The sequence below is a fragment of the Adiantum capillus-veneris genome, chromosome 12 (assembly GCF_014529385.1).
Source record: "Adiantum capillus-veneris isolate H3 chromosome 12, ASM1452938v2, whole genome shotgun sequence".
Lineage (NCBI taxonomy): Eukaryota > Viridiplantae > Streptophyta > Polypodiopsida > Polypodiales > Pteridaceae > Adiantum > Adiantum capillus-veneris.
The window spans coordinates 50,857,635-50,876,348 of record NC_140942.1 but is presented as its reverse complement, the minus strand read 5'-3'; the positions used below and the strand labels follow the sequence as shown (position 1 = coordinate 50,876,348).

Sequence of the window (18,714 nt, the reverse complement as noted above, 5' to 3'; positions counted from 1 at the left end):
TGCTTATGGTGATTGCCTTGGATCAGTTTTGCTTCAAGAAGGGCATGCCATAGCATATGAGAGCTGAAGGCTCAATATCGATGAACTCATCTTGGGCATTTATGAGAAAGAGATTTTAGCTGTTCTACATGCCCTAGACACATGGAATCACTAATTATCGGGGACTCCATTTATTTTAAAAACCAACCACCAAAGTCTCAAGTATTTCATGACGCAAACCAAGCTTTCCAACAAAAAATTGATGTGGGCCAATTTTCTTTCGCAATTTAATTTCCATATTGCTCATGTTGTGAGCGGGATGAAAACACACACAACACCTCTATAACGACCCGACACACACTCTTCGGAAAATATACACACACACTATGGGGCACCACTCGGCTTACACAACCCACCTGGCCGAGACATGGAACACACCTATGGAGTGAGAGGACAGAGACTACCCATTTTCCCACTCCACATAGACACACACACACACACACACACACCCACCCAAAAACTCAGCTTAAAAGAGTAGAATTTCTGATGTTTAGATACAATAGAGCTTGGGCCAACACCAATGGGGAAAATAGCTCACACAATATGGGTAAAATAAGCCAGATACAATCACAAATTGGAGCAGAAGCTTCGCTCATAGGAGAAAATTACATAGCCAAAAAAATATATAATCAGTGAGTAATTTGGCAAAATGGACAACGCCATCACGTCCGGAACGGCCCAAAACCCCAGTCTACAATGTCAAAGTGCTCAAATCTGACCTCGGATGAGTAGTTTATGGCCAAAACAGGTTCCAAAATGAGCAAAAACACAGCTGCAACTATTCCTCCTCTTCTCTCCATGTTTTTTTTGGTCTTCTCTCTATTTTTTCAGTTCCCACACTTAGCTTTATTACCCAATTATTTCCTTGGTGCTCTGTTACTTTCGAAAGAATTTGTACCAACTCACCATTGAATCTTTCATTTAAGCCATTACACTGCGAATAATAAGGAGTGGTATGCTGGTGCTTAATCTTCATCTTCGCGCATAAAAAGTCTAGCAGTTTAGCTCTAAATCGTGGCCCCTTATCTGAAAGTAGCTCTAGTGGCACCCCAAACTTGCAACATATTTCATCGTACACAAATTTTTCCACATCCTTTGCAGTGATCTATTTTACTGCTATAGCCTCTGCCCATCTAGAGAGATAGTCTACTGTAGTCAAAATATAGCTTTTGCCCCTGCTTGTGATAGGTAACGGGCCTATTGCATCAATCCCCCACTTTTCAAACACATCAAACTCCATAATTGTTTTTCGTAGCTCTGGCTTCAACACTCTCTTCCCAAATGCTTGACACCTATTGCAAGACCTACACCAATGGTGAACATCCTTGTGCAAACTAGGCCATGCATACCCCTCTTGCAAGATCTTATGCAAGGTGATATTTAGAGCAAAATGGCTGCCACATACGCCTTCATGATTCTCTTCCAACACTCTGTACAGCTCCTCCTGCCAAGGTACACATCTCAACACGAGATCAATCCCTTTCATGTATAGGACATCACCAATCAATTTGTAACTATATGCTCTATGCACAAAGCCATACTTCTTAGACTTATGAATGTGCGTTGGAATGATTCCTGTTAGCAAAAACTCCTCTTCTTGAGTCAAAATTTCCCAGCCATGATAAAGAGGTAAAGTGGTCCTCAACACAAATAGCTCCCTGATCATGCTTTGAGCCGCTTCATGTGCCTCTCCATTTAGAGCACGTTCTGATGCTCCATGCTTCAAACTTTTTTAACAGGCCTTTAATTCTGAAGAACATTTCCTTCAATGAGGTGTTCTTGCTCTTCCACACACCCAGCACTTGCTTCACAACCAACAAGGCATCTCCTTTTATGCTCAACCTTCTAATCCCATGCTTCAAAGAAATGTGTAATCCAGCTTCAAAAGTAGCATATTCAGCCTCATTGTTACTATGAGCATCCAATTTGAACCCTCTCTTGCATACTAGCTTCCCCTCTGGATCATAGAGTGCTATACCCCCTGAAGCCGCATCATGGCTTTTTCTGTATGAGCCATCAAAGAACAAAACATGCATTGCTGATCTATGGCACTTCTTCAACTACCTTTCTCACCACCTCTTCCTTAACAAGCAGGGGATTCTCCCTGTAAGTCAACAAATCAGCTAGGGTAGCCCTTGTACTGTCTTCCACTAGAACAGAGAACTCAAACTCTTGCAGCTCAATAACCCATTTCTTGACCACATTTGACATGTTAGTGCCATTAATTAACTGTGGCAGAAAGGCATAACTCGTCAAAAGGTCATGGTAGCAAGTAATGACGAAATCATCGACAAGCAAATATTACACTGGCCATCACTAGCTCTACTTCCGAGAACTTTCTCTCTGCTACCAACTTCACTCCGCTTGCACAATACACTGGCCTTATATAATGGATGCCCTTCCCCTTTTGCAATAGCATGGCTCCAATGGCATCATCCCCTAGTGATGGATTTACATAAAACACTTTCTCCCAATCAGGAGCCTTCATGGCTGACAACCCCCCTAACACCTCTTTCATCTCTTGAAACACTTCTTCAAACTTGTCATCCCATTGCAATGGATCATGTTTTTCCACCTTTTGTAATGGATAAAGGAGCTGCGAAGACAATGGAGTAAACCACGCCATGTACTTTACTTTGTGTGTAAAGGTTGCCAATTTCTTTGTACTCGTAGGTGATGGAAGAAGAATAAGAAACTTAACCTTGTCTGGATCAGCCTCAATTCCAGTTTCTGACACCATATGGCCCAATAACTTCACCCTTGGCTGTGCTAGATGACATTTCTTTGGGTTTAGTTGTCCTCCACATTCATCATATTGAGCCAATACCATCTGTAGCTTCTCATGGTGTTCAGCCCTACTGCTGTAGACACTGAAGTCATCCATAAAAGCTTTAACACAACTACCAATAAGTGGCTCCAATACCCAATTTTCTCTCTCTTGATAGAAGGATGGTCCATTTGGGAACCCAAATGGCAATACCGTGTAGCAATAGCAGCCCCATGGCGTAATAAAAGTTGTCTTTGTTCGGTCTTTAAGAGCAATCTTCAATTGAAAATAGCCTGAAAAACCATCACACACACTATACCTCTCATAACCTGCCACTGAATCCAATATTTGATCAATGAATGGAAGAGGATATGGGTTCTTCTTAGTGGCTGCATTTAAGGGTTTAAAATCTAAACAAATCCTCCACGTCCCATACTTCTTTGGCCTGACTACTACAGGACTCACCCATTTTGTGGTCTCCATTGGGACTATGAACCCTGCCTTCAATAACTTGTCCACCTCTTCCCACAAGGCTTCCATCTGCTCCTGACCCATCCTTCTTAGCCTTTTCCGCACTGGCTTAGCACCTTCTTTCATCTCTATATGCATCTCTTCACCCTTGAACCCTCTAATCTCTTCATATGAAGTGATGAACAAATCAAGAAAACTAGCCAGCATATGCAAATATATCTCCTTCTCCATAGCCGAGAGGTCTCCACTGATCATTTGTGTCATCAATTCCTGTTTCTTTGAAAATTCAACCTTCGTCTACATCAGCCCTTCAATAACTTCATAATGCCCTTCACTTGCATCTTCAACCTCATTTGCAAATGCGACTAAACCAGACTCATGGGTTTCTTTGTCCATCAAAAGAAATGCAACATCAGCATCCTCATCATTGCTGGTAGTACTATCACTGTCCTCATCAGACACTGTGGAATAGTCTTCATCACTAGACTCATCCTCATCCTCATAAAGATCCTCCAATCGTATTCTTGTGCCCATATTATATAGCTTCTTGGCACCTATCTTTCCATAGAGGTTAATAGTACCACGTCTCCAATCTTGAACAACTCCCACTGCACGTAACCATGGTCTACCCAATATAATAGGATATGCTCCCAACTCCGCTGGCATCACATGAAAATCAACCACCACCTTTGCATCATACGCCTCCACTTCTAAGCTCTTTACAACACCCAAACATTTTACTTTTGAATGGTTTGCCAATCTGATCCAAAAGCCTGACACCCCAGTCACTGTAAGACCCATACTTTCAACGCATGAGTGTGTTATGACACATATTTGGGCTCCACCATCCACATAACCTTGTCCCATATTTTTTCTTTTATGCCACACATCTACTATTGGACAAATGTCTGGTAGCTCATCCATCGCAAACACCTTTACTAAACCTCTCTCTAGCCCTTTCTCCATTGGGTTAACCATCTCCTTCCACTGTCGCTTTAGCTTAGGCACCATCTCTATGAGCTACCCAAAAGTAACATCTTCTTTTCTGCTTTTCAGATCCTCCTTCAAGTCATAGCTTAATTTCCCATCCCCTAGTGGAAAATGTAAAACATGAAACTTGCAACGAGCCCTCCTTTTCCTCTTGGCCTTGACATCCTCGCCTTCATGGCTCCTTCCCTTCTTCTTACTAGGACCTGGGGTAGTTCTTCCTTCCTTTCCTCTGTGGTCCGCTTCCCAATAGGCATCACTATGAATCCTCTAGCTTTGATGCCTTCTCCAAGGTGACTACACGTATCACTTTTGTCTTTCCCTTTTCCTGCTGGGTTAATCCACTGGTTACTTCTTCTCCCTTAATTTCGATGCCATAATCATTTGACCTAGTTAGCACCTGCCTTGGCATTGGGTACATGTCTCCACCCATCCTTGGTGTCTTATCACATTGTGGGTTGATGTGTCCCAACTCTCCACAATTATAACATGTGGGTGTCTGCCTCCAGAACCTACCATTGCTTTGTCCAACACCATTCCTAGGTCTTTCTTCACCTCCTAGCTGATTTGCAAACCTTCCTCGAACTCGATTATTTTCCACTTGACCTAGCATGTTTAGGCTGAGATTCTTCATTAAATCTACCACTTGCCTCATCTCTTGACTTAGACCATCATCTTGCACTCTTGTAGTGACCACTGATGGCATAACCTGAGGAGTAAGAGGAACCACTGATTCATGATGAGCCCCTGGCATGCGACCTTGTAAAGAGTCCATAGGCTGAAATTCAGACCTCATGGGTGAAGACTCCACCCCTAATTGGCTCATTTTTCTCAGCTTCCACTCTCTCTTCCTTGCTACCTCCAATGCATCTTCATATGTCCTAGGATTTTTTAGCTCCACTCTCCAACGTATATTCTCCCAAAGACTAGCCAAGAATATGTCCTTCTTCATCATGTCAGGTGGAGGTACCTGTGGTGCTAACGCCTTGCACATCCGCTCTCATGCCAATGAAAACTTATGTATGTACACATCTACTGGCTCTCCTTCCTTTTGCACCATACCCTGTACTTCTTGCCACACTTTGTCAGGATCTTCTGTCTTCACAAACTCCACTTCCAATCCATGCCCTAGATTGTCCCAACTCAATCTTACAGGTGGATTAGCCACATGCAACTCCTCTTCAAATGCTTTGGACCAAACTCGTGCATCACTCTTCAAACAAATTTGGAGAAGACGTAACATCTGCGCTGGGTCACAAATCTGGTTGCTAATGCAGGCAACCTCCATCTTTTCCAAAAAGTCTTCAACATCTTCATCACATCTTCCATGAAACTCCGGATAAGAGAAAGCCATGGCTACCCAAGTTACAATGCTTTGAAAACCTCTTAGAACACAGGGGCAAGAACCCAAAATTTTTTACTGACTCAATTATCAGTGATAGCCGTTTTTCCGCTATTATAAATTGTCATAGTGAGCTACCTCACCCTACAAAAATCACCCAAACACTGTGGCTATCCCTACCATTTCACTGTACATAGGCATGTGTGAGTTAGGGGACTTTCCCTATATTTTCTTAAAAATCCTCAAGAACCCACGGGCAAGAACCCAAAACTTTTTACTGACTCAATTCCCAGTGATAGCCGTTTTTCGGCTATTATAAAGTGCCATAGTGAGCTACCTCACCCTACCAAAATCACCCAAACACTGTGGCTATCCCTACTAGTTCATTGTACATAGGCGTGTGTGAGTTAGGGGACTTTCCCTATATTTTCTTAAAAACCCTCAATTAGCTAGTCACTGGGCTAGTTGAGCCAAAAAAATAAAAATAAAATAAAATAAATAAATATAAGTATATTATGGCCCATTTGTGTGTAAATATTTGATTGTATATAGGGCCTAAATAAAAGGATTTTTCATAATTATTTTGGTATTTATTTAAATAATTCTACCTATGGTGTGTTATTTATGCTATGTACATTGACTCACCATTACCATATTTTTTCTTACCATTTTGCATACTCTTTATTCCATATAAAAATAATTTCATGCAAGCTTCTCTTATTTTTGGTGTAACTCCATCGCAACAAAAATCCAAAAAAATCTAGTTCTATATTTTTTCACTATTGTGATTTTTTCCTTCCTACATCTATTCTCTATTACTCTCATAAATTAAACGACCAAAACTATCCATCTTTTTATGGTAGACTTATAACGAGAGAGATTTATTTTGACCCCTTTATATTTTTTCCACCTATATTATTTATATTTGACATGTACATATTTTTTTAGACCCCTCAATATTTGATTTTCTTAGTTGTACTATTCATTTATATCATGATCTCAACAATATCTTCAATTATAGACCTACCAAATAAGTTCAAGGGTATGTGGCATGCATGCATGCACTATGGGGGGATCACTCTTGGAGGTATTCAAAAGAATCATCCAAAGAAGGACCTCACAAGGACTTTGTGCAGTGGAAAAAAACAGTCGGTTTTGCTAAATTTTTAAAGATCACTTACTCTCTGAATTTGAAAAGGTGATACAAACAAAAGTTGTAGCTCGTGGGCTGAACTTTTACCTCAAATGTTTTCATATTTTTTTGAGCTACGAGCTGAGACCTATGATTTTATTGGTGGACCCCATTTTGCTCATGCTATGCAGCAACACTCCCTCTTTCACTTTATCATTTTCCTCTTTCACACACATTCTCCACTCATCATCCCCACCTCTCTCACCACTCCTCTCTGCACCATACTTACCTTCTTCTCAACATTGAAGAATAAGAGACACCATGGTGAACTCATGCCTCCTACACACACTTCCATTCCAAAATTGACCACCTAGTCTCATTTTTCTTGTTCCATATTACTCATATCTATCAAGAAAACCACAAAATTCAGCCTCTTCTCTTGAAAGACAGCACCATGTTGATTGATTACTCATATTCAATCACCTTGGCTTTCACGGAAGGTCAAGAGTGGAGAAAAAATGTACCGTCAAAGCTAGTGGACCGTCAACAAGCGTCAAAATTGACCCTACTCAAGACACTTGGAGCATCAACATTGTAAGAAATGCATAATTTCTTACCTATTAAGAGTTTTTTCTTCCTTATTTGTACCCTACATGGATACTCCCATTGTAAATATCCAATTCCATTTGTAAATCAATAAAAATACTAACTCTACTAGTTTACTAACACTAACCTACTATGAAAAGTCCTATCACCTCCACTTCTCTCCTCTCTCTCTTCTTCATCTATCCCCACCAACTTCTTGATAATTCCAAGCAAAAGAAATTAGATAAGTGCTGAAAATCTAGCCCAACCATGGTTAGAGGAGTAACCCTAGCCCTCAAAATTGTTATAAAAAGAGGGTGTAGCTAGCACAAAAGGGGGGGAGCCATAAGCAAGAGCACTATGCTATAGCTTGAGAGGCCAAGCTCAACCTCTCTGGAAGGAGCTCTTGAGTGAAATCTTATTGTCTTATGCATATGCATGTATTGTATTAGGGGTGATTAGCAAGGGATCTCTAGTACATTGTAAGAGAGAGTGATCATTCAATTGAGAGTAGGAAATCTATCATTTCTCCTACTAGTGTAAGCCCAACATTTGTTGAGTCAAGGAGGGTGGATTTGGACTAAGCTTGGATACTTTGTCTCTCTTCCAACGTGAAGTAATGGACAACAATGATGTGTAAGTGTTTTGGTGTTTTCTTTAAGTTCTTGATAGCTTGTCTCTGGGTGTTGTCATCAATTTAGCCATAAATCCCACATACTATAAGATGGCGAGAGGGTGGAGAGGTCGACCGGGTGGAGAGGACTCCCCTAACCTTAAGAAAGTGATTGGGGTAGCTTTTCTTGTGATGTGTTGTGGTGTAGTTTACTCAAGCTATGTTGAAAAAATACTAATCTCACTTTGATTGGTCATGACATATTTGTAAGAAGGTATTAATGCAACAAGCACCCCTCCCCCTTCTCTCTCTTTCTTACATATATAATTGTGTTTGCTTGATCATTGCCGATACATTTCAAAGCACCCCGAGCACTATCTCTCTCTCTCTCTCTCTCTCTCTCTCTCTCTCTCTCTCTCTCTCTCTCTCTCTCTCTCTCTCTCTCTCTACGCGTCCTAGTTCGCATCCAAAACTAAGTGGTGCCCCAAATTTGTGTAGGGTTAGGTTGCGGGTTTGTGTGTGTGTTTGTTTTTTTTTCCAACCCCAACGCAATTGAGCAGCACAGGAGCCTACAAGGGTGCTTAGAGGCCACTCTTCTTGTTGCCCGCCCCGGACCGCCTCAAATTGGTGCCCCCATGGAGGAACCAACTTGTGTATGTTTTTGTGTAGGATCAATCTTTAGAATAGTCAAGTAGTTTGCATGAATCACGAGAATTTTTATGATCCTTTCATTCCGATTGCAAGGCAAAAGGTACATATAATTGTTAGTACTAAGTTGCAATTCGTAGAATTTTAGGTCCCCTTAGGTTGGCAAAAGCTAAATGCATCAGTAAATCCCTTTATTTTTCCTCTCATTAGGTACGACCTTAGTTTGGACGTCTATATTTTTGTTTTGTTTTAAGCATTAGGTCATGCATAGACCATGGATAATGGCCCAGGAATAGAGGTTTTCCCCTTCCATTTCACTCCACACATTAGAATAAACGTTGCAATTAATAGGAAGATCCACTTTCAACAACGTATGGTGTTCATGTTTGGTGCCCAAAGAGTAGGAGAAATTCTTGCATCACCAAACCCTGTCATCATGCCTCTTATTGATTATCATAGGTCTTTTGATGTGAATATTTTTATTTTGTTGAAGAATAGATTGCAATTTAGAAAATATTACTGTGTAAATCTTTAAAAAAAAAAAAAAAAAAAACATGTTGTCACCTTAGAACTGATTCAATGGAGGCCCAACGCCAAATGTCTGGATATCCTCTTTTCTTTGGAGAGCTTGGAGAGGATGCATAATTATTTTTAGCAAATTTCAAGATGTCTTGTCGTATCAAGAGAATAGTAATTGATTAAGAACGCGTAGAGATGTTTGAAGTGGTCCTTATGAAAGATGCTAGCACTTGGTTTGACTCGTTGCCTGAGGAAGTTAAAGGGAATTACACGGAAGTTGTGAATCATTTCAAGAGATACTTCTTTGATCCCCAAAACACTCAAAAGCTATGGCAAGACATTGTTTCTCATAAGCAAAAAGACCTAGATGACTACTACTTGTACAAGAAAGAGTTTCTACGTCTTTGGGCTGTATGGGTGAGAAATGTTGCTAACCCTGGTGATGGTGCAGAGTACCTAAAGAAGGAGAGGTTCATAGCCGGACTCTTTCCTAAACTTAAGATAAAAGTTGAGGCGGGTGTACCTGCTACCTTTGATGCAGCTGAAACTAGAGCTGCTGAGAAATATAGAAAACTCAAGTGCCTAAGGGGAGAGGTTCCAATAGAAGGTCTTAGACCCAAATGTAAGTCACAAGCATCAACATCTAGGGAGCTTCCTGAGGTAACGGCGGAAGTGATTGAGAAGTTAAATGAATCTTTAAGCAGCTTGTCAATTCACCTTGCACAAGTTGTAGGTCCAAAGGGACAAGCAAAGAAGTCTGAAGAGCGAGATCCACGACCTAGGAGAGTCTTGCAATGTTGGAATTGCGGAGAGTCTGGACATGGGATGTATAATTGTCCTTGGCTGTGTGGGGAGCCAGGGAGACCTAACTTGAATTACCCAGTGATGAATGCAGGTGAAGGAACTGGTCAACAACCAAGGCTTCTACAAAGAACAAATGGAGCAAGACCACCTCCACAAGGAGTGGAAGGAGTTCCACCTTTGCCAGACCCAATGTGCATGTGGTAGAGGTGAAAAATTCAAAAAAAGTTGACATGGAAGCAAATGGCATTAAGCGTGGCCGTGGAAAAGGGAAGGAGAAAGAAGGAGTCACGTCACAAAGTGATCATGGACGAGAAAACAAGGCAAAAGAGACCAAGGAAACCAAGAGGACTCGACGTCGTATCAACCTCCAAGACTTCCCTCTTGGATGTGGTATGGCCCCATACAACTTGTTGGAATACATGAGAGGTAAGGGTCCTGATATCTCATGGCATGAGTTTCTTCAATTATGCCCACAAGTTAGGAGGGATTTAACAAAGGCAGTTAGCACTAGGAGAAAGGTAAAAGAGAGAGTGCCTGTTGTAAAAATTTCACAAGCTGAAATGAATGAGGATATTACAACGGTGCTAGATTGTTACATCAAAGGAAGATTGGTTAGGAAAGGTCTAGTGGATGGGGGTGCACAAATTTGCATCACGACAGAGGGAATCATGCAAAGACTAGGCATGCACATCCATGAGACACCTGAAGTCAAAGTGAAAATGGAAAACAATAGAAAGGCTAGGTGCGTAGGCATTTGGAAAAATGTTTTTGTGGAGGCCTTTGGCATTAAGAAGGCAGTGTATTTCTATGTCATGTCTACCAAAGGAAATGGTTACCCATTTATCCTAGGAAGACCATGGCTAATGAAAATGCGAGCTTTGCAGGATTGGGAGAGTGGAAAGCTAATTTGCAAGAATGACAATCATAAGAAGGTTGTCTTTGACATGAAGGAGCAACGCCAAGAGGAGCTCCATGAAGAATCATCTCAAAGTGAAATGGAGGAAGGCTGGACCGATAGCACTTCCGAAGGAGAAAGTAGCGGTAGCATTACTGAAGAGGAGTCTTCCATTGAAGTCATGGGGGTAAGGTTTAAGCCAAACAACCAAGAGACCTCTTGCCTAGGTTTGAAAGAAGTAGGTTCCCAAGAGAACCAAAAAGTGGAAGATGAAAGAATGCTAGAAGGTATTTTATCTACAAAACTTACGAGGAATCCCAAACTCCAAGCAAACTTTTTCGAGCGATGATAAAATCAAGCGAGTTAATGAGAGGAACTTTATCAAAACACACATAGCTAAGAGTTCTTGTAGGCCACCAATTTCTTCACTCAAGAGAGTAAATAAATTGTCCCTAGACCTCCTAAAGATGGTGGTTAAATTTAAGAATGGCTATGCTAAGCAAGGTGTATGTGCTAGCAAGCTTGACATTGGATAACTTTTGAGCTTGTTTTTTCTTGTGTTTTTTTCTATCGAGTAAAAGAAACCTCGTAGCTTTTCTATTGCCCAAAGGAACTTTGTAAATTTGTAAAGATCAATTTTCCCAAACATTGGTCTAACATTGCTAACATGCTGTCTGCATGCCTTCCCATGCATTAGGGCTCGACCTTGCAGGAAGCCCTTGCCCCCCCCCCCCCCTTCTCCACTGTATTGGCGTACTTTTCAACTATTTGCTTGATTATAGTAGGCCCTAGTATTTTTCAACTCTTTGCTCATGGAGAAACCTTAGTAGTTGACCATCGTAAATATTTTAGGGTGTTGTAAATTGAAATTGTACCAATTTTGTCCTATTTGTTGACCAATATCAGTATCCTCACTGAGTTTTATTTAGCTTTTATGAGGAATCTACATAGATCCCAAAAGAAAAATTAATCATCAAATGGAAAAGAAGTTTGCGTTGCCTCCACTACTTCATGTTTGTCTCACTACCTCTCTCTCTCTCTCTCTCTCTCTCTCTCTCTCTCTCTCTCTTGCTATCGTGGTGTTATCTTGAAGGCTTCTCCCAAAATTGAGAAGTTGACATGCGCAGAAGCTTTAGGCTCTTTTTGGTAGATGCAATTTTTAGGCCTTTTGTAGATGGTGTTGATGATTAAGAGGGAAGGTGCCTTTGTTTGTGCTTAAGGAGGGAGGAAAAAATAAAGAGGAATAAATCAAACTAGAGTTTGAAAAAAATAACCCATAATATCTTGATCCTCAAACTAGAACCAGTGAATTGAAATGGTCTGTCCTCCAACCCTCTCACAAAACTAGTAGATCTTGATCGTGCCTCTCTTTATCTCCCTATCCACATATGCATCTAACCAACAACAACATGTGATCCTAGTGACAATTCTACATCCATATAAATCAAGGTGATGATGAAGCCACCTGTAGAGAGCTAAAGAATGTGACAGTGGAAAAAGGGAGCCATTCTCTCTCTCTCTCTCTCTCTCTCTCTCTCTCTCTCTCTCTCTCTCTCTCTCTCTCTCTCTCTCTCTCTCTCTCTCGGGAGCAAGGGATACCAATGTTGATGGGGTGGACTGCCTTAGGTAGACTACCAAATGCATAAGTGAGTAGGGTAGGCTTTTGTTTTTGAAAACTCTTTGGAAGCTTTTTTTTTGGTTGAAAAATCCTATTCAAGTATGTGGTTCTAATTTTGGACTCGCTAGTTTAGTAAGAATCAACGGAGATTTGGCTTTAATTTAAAAGGAAAGTGTCATTGGAGAGTAAAGTGACTTGCCAGATGTCGCATGATGCAAGGGAGAGAAGTCGGGGTGGCGATCGACGAGGATTGTGGGTTGGGGGGTAGGGGGATCATCAAGCATGCGAGCAGTACACAATCAGAAAATACTTTTTTTCTTGCTTCTGTGTCGCCTCTATGACAACAGACACTTTCTAGTAGAGCGGTTTTGGGGAGTTGATGCGATTGGATCTTGCAGGTTTGAGGTTCAACCTCAATGAAGAGGGGTTTTGAGGAAAGTGTGTTGTCCTTCTTGAATGAAGAGTGCGGGCACAATCTCGTGAGATTTGAGCTAATGTAGCAAGTATGTGCCTACATTTTTACAAAAAGAAATTGGCGGAGCATCTCTATGAGATGCTCTCCTCTTAAACAAAAATAGAAAAGATAAGGATGCACCACGATGAAGAAAAGGCAAGGGCAAGCTACAAGCACAAGCACATGTGATTGCATGCTCTGCTTCGTCACCAAGCCAATCGCGAAAGGGAGGGGGGGGGGGGGAATGCACCTTTATATATATTTATATAGAGGGTGATTGTCTCAGCAAGCAGAGGTCAGTGTTCGGTTGGTTTCAGAGAATCTGAGTGGTCATTTGTGGATATCGAGTGAGTTCAAATCCCATGGCTTAATTTTGGGCACAAAACTAAAACAAGAAGCTTAACCTTGGGAAGGAATCCCCGTAGATTCGCCCTAATATAATAAGGAAGCAGGTATGTAGAGAGAGAGAGTGAGAGAGAGAGAGAGTTTAAAAAAGGGGAAAATTACCAAAATACCCCTCTAGTTTGGGGAAATTTCCAAAATACCTCTTAAATTTCAAAAATTCCCAAAATACCCCTAGTTGTGAGATTAAATTTCTCTTAAGATGAAAGTTTTTTTGTAGCTTTTCATAAGAAGACTAGTTGTATATTAATACAAGATGCTAAAACTAGAATATGAGTTGGTTATGTAGGCTTTGGAGATGATTTGCTTCATTACTTTTTGACATAATTGTCCTGTTTTGCAAGGTAATTTGTGACAAAATATATTCTAAGCACTCAAAAAAGATCTCAATTGTCAAAAAGGGATAAAGACTAGGAAATCTTGAAAGATCCAGCCAAAATAGATACAAAGACATTTTGGGAATTTTTGAAATTTGAGGGGTATTTTGGGAATTTCCACAAATTAGAGGGGTATTTTGGTAATTTTCCCTTTGAAAATAAAAACCTCTCTAAAGGATCTGTGCTGGCGCAGATCCTTTGGGGAGTTTTTGTTTTTTTAAAAGATCATATATAGTAGGTGTCCCTAATCTTTTTTGAGCTACTGGATTAAGTGGAATTTGGGGAGAAAGAGTAGGGGATGGATTGCGCCTTTCCATCACCTGCTGGTTGCCGAGCTCCTGACCCACCCATGGCAGTTGGAATCTATTGAGATTCCATGTTATAAGAGAAAAGTAGAGCCATAAGTAAGAGAGAAAGAGAGTGTTTTACAAAAAACAAAAACTGTCTAAAGGATCTACGCCGACGCAGACCCGACCCACCCATGGCAGTCAGCTGACTATTCGTCGCCCTATGCTCTTGACCTCGAGTGTTGGCTTTTAAGAAACATTAGTTTGAAATTGGAATCTATTGAGATTCCATGTTATAAGAGAAAAGTAGAGCCATAAGTAAGAGAGAAAGAGAGTGTTTTACAAAAAACAAAAACTCTCTAAAGGATTTGCGCCGGCGCAGATCCTTTGGGGAGTTTTTTTTTTTTTTTTAATTTATTTTTCTCTCTTATCTACTACTCCCTAAGAAACCTACTTCGAACCCTCGCAACATCTCACAATCTCGCAACAAAAAAATCAAAGGCATGGTGCTCTACACCATCCAGATAAGTGGCCCACGCTGCTTCTTGGGCGTCAATTGTTTAAACCGAAACAACCCCCGGCCCTACCACTGCGACGAGCCCGCTTTTGCTCTCTGTGTCTTGGGTCGCTTCCACTCCCTCTGCCTTGGAGGATTTCACCTACCCGTGTCCATCATTGGCTGCACGTACCAAGTTTCCCTTTCGATTGCTCCAAGAAGGTATTGCCTGAGATTCTTAAGGGTTTTTTATTTTCCCTGAGCTGGTACCTCTTCCTACTCCCCAAGAAACGTACTAATTTTTCAGTTATTTCTTTTGAAATCTTGCAGGTGGAAGGAAAATGAGATGGAGTCCATTCGTGCAAGGCTGTGCGAGAGCCATCTTCTACCTAGCAGCTCCTTCTCACTTTGGACTGCTTTGTCTTACACCTTCCATCCCTAACCTACCTCCATTATTCTCCACTCATACTCCCTATGTCAACCCTCGCAACTTGATTAAGCTTCCACTCTGCATAGTAGAGAGAGAGAGCAGAAAAAAATATGACCTCACTTCTCACACAGGACAAATTTGTGTTTGTCTTTTCGGAAATCCTCACGCATGGACCTCTCTCTCCCTCTCTCTCTCTCATGCTTTCCTCTTGCGCGCGATAGCTGTGTCTGGGTGAGATTTATTGATCTTCACTTTTCCATACATCTCTATACCCTTGTAGCTGACCCTCAAGGTTACATGGCAAGATGGGCTGAGCACATACACTTTCATGGGGAGTAGTCCAATTGATGGGAGAGAGAGAGAGAGAGAGAGAGAGAGAGAGAGAGAGAGAGAGAGAGGACTATGACCAACCTGTGTGGACTCATACGGTTTGTTATTGTCCACCGCTGGACGAGATCTCTAAGCTTCGGCATGCCTTTGGGTGAAGATGATAATTGCTATTAAAAGGTCGATGGCCGAGCCTGGGGTGTACAAGGAGGGGCTGAGGGTATTTGAAAATTGGGGATGAGTAGGGGTGTTAGGCAGTAGATAGAAGCAATTTGAGAGGTGGCGCCGGGCGGAGCTGAGGGGGGGAGTATGAGAGCTAGTGGTTAGGTAGTGGTCACGCAATGCATAACTATTAGTTATACGCTACTAAGCCAACTATGCTTCTTCACTAGCATTTGCACGCAACTATGCCTCGCATCATGGTCATGCAAAGATGAATTTGTGTAGATCACCGGTAAATTGAGGTGAAACGGTCCCAGCATCATGCTAGCAAGGTACAACATTTTCAAAATTTGCAGGTAAACTGGACCTAGATGAGCGCACAAGGAAAGTAAATTCGTCCATGTCTCTACAAAAGCTGCTTCTTGCTGCAAAAGTTTCCAAAAGCTACCAAGCAACCAAGTTCATTTAAAGTCCTCCCTGACATAGTTGCAAAAGCATGGGCCTATTAGTTTGACCGGACAAGTTACTAAACTTCGCGTGACCATGACACGAGCATAGTTACCTGTCAGAATTACAGATTACTATGCCCCATGTGACCATGCCCTTATAGTGGAGTTTTGAAATTTAGAAGCACTTTGACGCTCCATCAGAATTACTTCTTGAGAAAATTGGTTAGCCAGATACAATACAACCACATTTAATGTCAAATTTATCTTGGTATCTACGTAGGAAGGTAGGACCGGTTATTTTTAGCCATAGCATATGATGGAAACTAGAAATTATGGTAGTCTAGATGTGTATAAAATTTAAACAAGTTGATTGAAGTGTACTAAGACTTTATGGCGTTATGTGGCCTCCATAGCATGTCTTTAAGCCTCTATAGGTTCTGCATTTTTTACCCTCATATTAAGAACTTGTAATTCTTTTTGATCAAAATAGAACATCTGTTTAGTTCGAAAATCAATTTAGGTTAAGCGAGGAATTCAAAGCAGTAGAGGTATGAGAGAAACATGGATACTCAAGTTGGAAATTTAAAAACTATTTTGTCAGTTACATTTGTGATTTTTTGCAAAAAAAAAGTCATTGATATCCATCTTAATGTTTCCTTTCTAATTAAGAACATGCAGTGGGAAAATAGGGGCTCTCTATCTCTCTGCACATCTGAGATGCACAAATAGCTGGAAACCAAGCACGCCATCCTTCCACCTCCAAGGATTCTATCTCAGGCGATTGTGCTCATCGCCTTGAAGTGAGATCTTACAGCTCCTTGAGGTCCTGGTGGACCACACTCTAGCGCAAGGCTTCACAATGAACAAGAGGCCAAAAATCTCTCCTCCTCCCTGAGCACCCGCATGTACAGCTAGCAAGAGATCTCAATGCTCTCAAACTAGCCCAGCCAAGAGGCCAAGGTGATGTCTACCAAGTTTATGTTCTCGCCTCCAAAATACGGTCCACCTCTAAAAACATCTCTCAAAGCTTTGTCGAGTGTTGCCATGCATTCGTTCGTAATCTTCCTACCTTGCTCCACCAATTCTCCCTCCGCATTTTCCCAAATAAGAACAAATGCTTCACGAATCTGTGTAGGATCAATCCTTACATAAACAACTCGTTTGGAGAATAACTATGCATAGCTCCAACGCATTCCCTCAACGTACTCATTATCTAACAGTTACTACAATCCACAGCCAACAATAAAATCAAACATGCAATGTCAACATGACTAAAAGCTCCTTTTCTAAGGGGACACACAAAAACTCCAAAAGACCAAGCCTATCCAATGACCAATTGCCAGCCTAGCCTAGCCATTGAATAGGAAGCATTTGCAGGAACTAGATCTACAATGGTTTGTTGCATGTCTGCATGCTTTCCTCTTCCATCCATTCCATTCCAAGCTCTAGTTTCATTGTTATCCCCATTCTCAAGCTCTATCCATATGCTCTCCATATCCACCCCCCTTGAAAGTTTAGTTCTTTGTGCATCTCCTTATCCACACTCAAGTCTCCATCTCATTTACCCTTCTCTCTAGTCTCTCCTCCACATCAGCCATCTCCTTCATTGCTAGGGTAAGTGGCTCTACAAGCTAAGCCACCCAAATTTTGCGTTACAAGAGGAGCATGATGAGAGCCAAGTATGATATTGCATGTAAACACTAACCCCAAAAATAGTCCATGCTTTAGTTACAAAGCCAAGCTGCAATACAAAGATCTCGTCTAGCAAGCCCTATGATCCTCATACGACAGACCAGTAACTCGCATTGTTGCACTACTCGCACAAAAATTCATCACGCAATCAATACAAGCACACTAGACATCAGACATTGGAATATTCAAACTACTTGGGACCCTCTTCACTGCATGTACATTTGAGCAACAATCTACCTTTTTGTCAGCATAATCGGCCCAGAAGTAACCGAGGGCACGTTCGTAAGGATCCAGTGGAAGGAACCCCTTGTTGTCATGTGAAGGCCAGGTTTCATCCATGTACTGCAAAATGATAAGGGATTCACAGATGGGCTTGCCATTGTGGATGAGCACGGGCACCTTCTTATGCACAGGGTTGGACTCTAAGAGCAGCGTGCTCTTCTTTTCCAATAGAGACATGATCTCTCTCTCTCTCTCTCTCTCTCTCTCTCTCTCTCTCTCTCTCTCTCTCTCTCTCTCTCTCTCTCTCACACACACACACACACACACACACACACACACACACACAATGCTTCTATCGATGCAATCGCACAAGATTCGAGCCTAGGACGTATCCGAACGCACGTGGAGAAGGGTCTTGAGTTGCAAAAGCAGATGCCACGTGGCAGTAGAGCTAGGGGAGGAGCAGCCCACAGAGAGAGAGAGAGAGAGAGAGAGAGAGAGAGAGAGAGAGAGAGAGAGAGAGAGAGAGACTTGAATGCCTTCAAACAATGGTAAAAAAAACCGAAGTTTAGTATAATCTCTCATACATATTTGGAGATTTACCGCTAAATTTTGCATTTGTGGGTGAGAAAATCCACAAAATTTAGAGAAGTTTAGTCTAAAAACCTTCAAATATAGTCAATTTACCTCTAATATTTCCCATATGCAGGTTTTCCAAGTTTTTGGAATAAAGTTTTTTTTTTAGCACTGGCTTCAATGGTTGTCGCACATGCACCTTGATTTTCCACTTGTTTTCTCCCTGGGAAGTTCCTACCTTAGTAGGATTTCTCTCCTTTGACTTTTCTTAAGTACTTGGAGGATTGCTTTTTCCAAGTACCAAAATTCAGGTCGAAATCAAGGGTGCGATATCTCTCTCTCTCTCTCTCTCTCTCTCTCTCTCTCTCTCTCTCTCTCTCTCTCTCTCTCTCTCTCTCTCTCTCTCTCTCTCTCTCTCTC

The 18,714-nt window shown here is 41.5% G+C and overlaps 1 pseudogene; it reads right to left on the bottom strand.

Moving 5' to 3' along the window:
- Positions 1-16,742: 16,742 nt before the first annotated feature.
- LOC147445729 (glutathione S-transferase U20 pseudogene) lies at positions 16,743-17,955 on the bottom strand (annotated as a pseudogene).
- Positions 17,956-18,714: the final 759 nt, after the last annotated feature.